Source organism: Syngnathus leptorhynchus, unplaced genomic scaffold (assembly GCF_054491065.1).
Source record: "Syngnathus leptorhynchus isolate UIUO unplaced genomic scaffold, UIUO_Slep HiC_scaffold_522, whole genome shotgun sequence".
NCBI lineage: Eukaryota > Metazoa > Chordata > Actinopteri > Syngnathiformes > Syngnathidae > Syngnathus > Syngnathus leptorhynchus.
Window position 1 is genome coordinate 30,001 of NW_028232435.1, and position 4,462 is coordinate 34,462.

The window sequence follows — 4,462 nt, forward strand, 5'->3', positions numbered from 1 at the left end:
CCACCCGACGTCGGACGAGCCGAGGCCGATGGGGGCCCTACCAAGGCGGGTCATGAGTGCCAGTCGGTCAGTTGGGTGAGGGGGTACTCGGAGGCCCGCCGGGAGCAGACGGGCGACCGGGGATGGGGGGCGTACGCGGGCGGGCGCCGGGAGAAGACGGCCCGTCCGGGGTCGAATCTCGGCCTGTGTTTTCGGAGCCGGCCGGGCATCACGCTCCCTCCTTGGATGGACAACATTCGTAGTTGACACTTTGTGTCATTTTATCCGAGCGGGCGGGCGCCTCGAGAGGCGGACCGTCCGGGGCGACTCTCGGCCTGTGTTTTCGGAGCCGGCCGGGCATCACGCTCCCTCCTTGGATGGACAACATTCGTAGTTGACACTTTGTGTCATTTTATCCGAGCGGGCGGGCGCCTCGAGAGGCGGACCGTCCGGGGCGACTCTCGGCCTGTGTTTTCGGAGCCGGCCGGGCCTCACGCTCCCTCCTTGGATGGACAACATTCGTAGTTGACACTTTGTGTCATTTTATCCGAGCGGGCGGGCGCCGCGAGGCGGACCGTCCGGGGCGACTCTCGGCCTGTGTTTTCGGAGCCGGCCGGGCATCACGCTCCCTCCTTGGATGGACAACATTCGTAGTTGACACTTTGTGTCATTTTATCCGAGCGGGCGGGCGCCTCGAGAGGCGGACCGTCCGGGGCGACTCTCGGCCTGTGTTTTCGGAGCCGGCCGGGCCTCAAGCTCCCTCCTTGGATGGACAACATTCGTAGTTGACACTTTGTGTCATTTTATCCGAGCGGGCGGGCGCCGCGAGGCGGACCGTCCGGGGCGACTCTCGGCCTGTGTTTAAGGAGCCGGCCGGGCATCACGCTCCTTCCTTGGATGGACAACATTCGCAGTTGACACTTTGTGTCATTTTATCCGAGCAGACGGGCGCCTCGAGAGGCGGACCGTCCGGGGCGACTCTCGGCCTGTGTTTTCGGAGCCGGCCGGGCATCACGCTCCCTCCTTGGATGGACAACATTCGTAGTTGACACTTTGTGTCATTTTATCCGAGCGGGCGGGCGCCTCGAGAGGCGGACCGTCCGGGGCGACTCTCGGCCTGTGTTTTCGGAGCCGGCCGGGCCTCAAGCTCCCTCCTTGGATGGACAACATTCGTAGTTGACACTTTGTGTCATTTTATCCGAGCGGGCGGGCGCCGCGAGGCGGACCGTCCGGGGCGACTCTCGGCCTGTGTTTAAGGAGCCGGCCGGGCATCACGCTCCTTCCTTGGATGGACAACATTCGCAGTTGACACTTTGTGTCATTTTATCCGAGCAGACGGGCGCCTCGAGAGGCGGACCGTCCGGGGCGACTCTCGGCCTGTGTTTTCGGAGCCGGCCGGGCATCACGCTCCCTCCTTGGATGGACAACATTCGTAGTTGACACTTTGTGTCATTTTATCCGAGCGGGCGGGCGCCTCGAGAGGCGGACCGTCCGGGGCGACTCTCGGCCTGTGTTTTCGGAGCCGGCCGGGCCTCAAGCTCCCTCCTTGGATGGACAACATTCGTAGTTGACACTTTGTGTCATTTTATCCGAGCGGGCGGGCGCCGCGAGGCGGACCGTCCGGGGCGACTCTCGGCCTGTGTTTAAGGAGCCGGCCGGGCATCACGCTCCTTCCTTGGATGGACAACATTCGCAGTTGACACTTTGTGTCATTTTATCCGAGCAGACGGGCGCCGCGAGGCGGACCGTCCGGGGCGACTCTCGGCCTGTGTTTTCGGAGCCGGCCGGGCATCACGCTCCCTCCTTGGATGGACAACATTCGTAGTTGACACTTTGTGTCATTTTATCCGAGCAGACGGGCGCCGCGAGGCTGACCGTCCGGGGCGACTCTCGGCCTGTGTTTAAGGAGCCGGCCGGGCATCACGCTCCTTCCTTGGATGGACAACATTCGCAGTTGACACTTTGTGTCATTTTGTTCGGCCTGTGTTTAAGGAGGCGGCCGTCCTCCACTCGGTCCGTGTTTAAGGAGCGACACTCGCGCTCCGGTTCGGCCTGTATTTAGGGAGGCGGCCGTCCTCCGCTTGGTCTGTGTTAAGGGCGACACTCGGTCCATGTTTGAGGAGCCTGGCCCTGACGCTCCTCTCCGGCCTGTGTTTAAGGAGGCGGCCGTCCTCCCCTTGGTCTGTGTTAAGGGCGACACTCGGTCCATGTTTGAGGAGCCTGGCCCTGACGCTCCTCTCCGGCCTGTGTTTAAGGAGGCGGCCGTCCTCCCCTTGGTCTGTGTTAAGGGCGACACTCGGTCCATGTTTGAGGAGCCTGGCCCTGACGCTCCTCTCCGGCCTGTGTTTAAGGAGGCGGCCGTCCTCCCCTTGGTCTGTGTTAAGGGCGACACTCGGTCCATGTTTGAGGAGCCTGGCCCTGACGCTCCTCTCCGGCCTGTGTTTAAGGAGGCGGCCGTCCTCCCCTTGGTCTGTGTTAAGGGCGACACTCGGTCCATGTTTGAGGAGCCTGGCCCTGACGCTCCTCTCCGGCCTGTGTTTAAGGAGGCGGCCGTCCTCCCCTTGGTCTGTGTTAAGGGCGACACTCGGTCCATGTTTGAGGAGCCTGGCCCTGACGCTCCTCTCCGGCCTGTGTTTAAGGAGGCGGCCGTCCTCCCCTTGGTCTGTGTTAAGGGCGACACTCGGTCCGTGTTTAAGGAGCCTGGCCCTCGCGCTCCGGTTCGGCCTGTATTTAGGGAGGCGGCCGTCCTCCGCTTGGTCTGTGTTAAGGGCGACACTCGGTCCATGTTTGAGGAGCCTGGCCCTGACGCTCCTCTCCGGCCTGTGTTTAAGGAGGCGGCCGTCCTCCCCTTGGTCTGTGTTAAGGGCGACACTCGGTCCGTGTTTAAGGAGCCTGGCCCTCGCGCTCCGGTTCGGCCTGTATTTAGGGAGGCGGCCGTCCTCCGCTTGGTCTGTGTTAAGGGCGACACTCGGTCCGTGTTTAAGGAGCCGGCCCTGACGCTCCTCTTCGGCCTGTGTTTAAGGAGGCGGCCGTCCTCCACTTCCTTCCATGCACCACCACATTCGCAGTTGACACTTTGCCATTTTTTCAGAGAGGTGACACTTAGTCGTTTTTTCGAAAGTTGACACTTAGCCGTTTTTTCGAAAGTTGACACTTTGCCGTTTTTTCAGAGAGGTGACACTTTGTCGTTTTTTCGAAAGTTGACACTTAGCCGTTTTTTCGAAAGTTGACACTTAGCCGTTTTTTCGAAAGTTGACACTTAGCCGTTTTTTCGAAAGTTGACACTTAGTCACTTTTTCGCCACAGTGACACCTCCAGCGCGTGCCACGGCGCTTTTCAGGTCTTCTATCCGACCTTGTGCTGTCGAGGACGGCGTGTCCGACGCCGTGGGGAGACCAGCACCATCTCCTCCATACTCGTAAACGGGGTGCTTTGGAAAACGGGGGGAAAGTCGATGAGTACACTGACTACTGGGACCATTTCATTGTACTCTGGCGCACCTGAAGACCAAAAAAGGTACTGCACCTTAGCCCGGGTACCTCACCCCCTGGTACCTCGAGGAGAACTTAGAAAAATTTCGACAAATTTTTGGTGAGCTCCAGGGAGAGAGGCTGATTTTTCGCTTTTTGAGGCCGACCGCCGAACCGGCGCGGGGCGGACTCACAAGCCCCGCAGAGCCGTGGGCACTTAGTCGTTTTTTCAGAGAGGCGACACTTAGTCGTTTTTTCAGAGGCGACACTTAGTCGTTTTTTCGAAAGTTGACACTTAGCCGTTTTTTCGAAAGTCGACACTTAGCCGTTTTTTTGGAAAGTTGACACTTAGTCGTTTTTTCGAAAGTTGACACTTAGTCGTTTTTTCGCCACAATTGGCTCTGAGCTCCAGGGGAGAGCCTGGTTTTGCCTTATTTCAGGCCGGCTGGGGAACCGGCGCGGGTCGGATGCACGAGCCCGGCAGAGCCGTGGGCACTTAGAAAATTTTCGCCGATTAAGCTGGGACCTCCAGGCGGAGACCGGCATTCCTCGTCCTCGGGGTTCGACCCAGGAACCGGCGCTGGGCAGACGCCGTAGCCACGCAGAGCCGTGGGCACTTAGAAAATATTCGCCAAGTTGGCTCTGAGCTCCAGGCGGAGAGGCTGGTTTTTGCCTTATTTCAGGCCGGCTGGGGAACCGGCGCGGGTCGGATGCACGAGCCCGCAGAGCCGTGGGCACTTTGCCATTTTCTCAGAGTCGACACTTAGTCGTTTTTTCAGAGAGGCGACACTCTGTCGTTTTTTCGAAAGTTGACACTTTGCCGTTTTTTCAGAGAGGCGACACTTAGCCGTTTTTTCGAAGTTGACACTTAGCCGTTTTTCGAAAGTCGACACTTAGCCGTTTTTTCAGAGATGTGACACTTTGCCGTTTTTTCGAAAGTCGACACTTAGCCGTTTTTCAGAGATGTGACACTTAGAAACTTTTTGCCAAGTTGGCTGTGAGCTCCAGGAGAG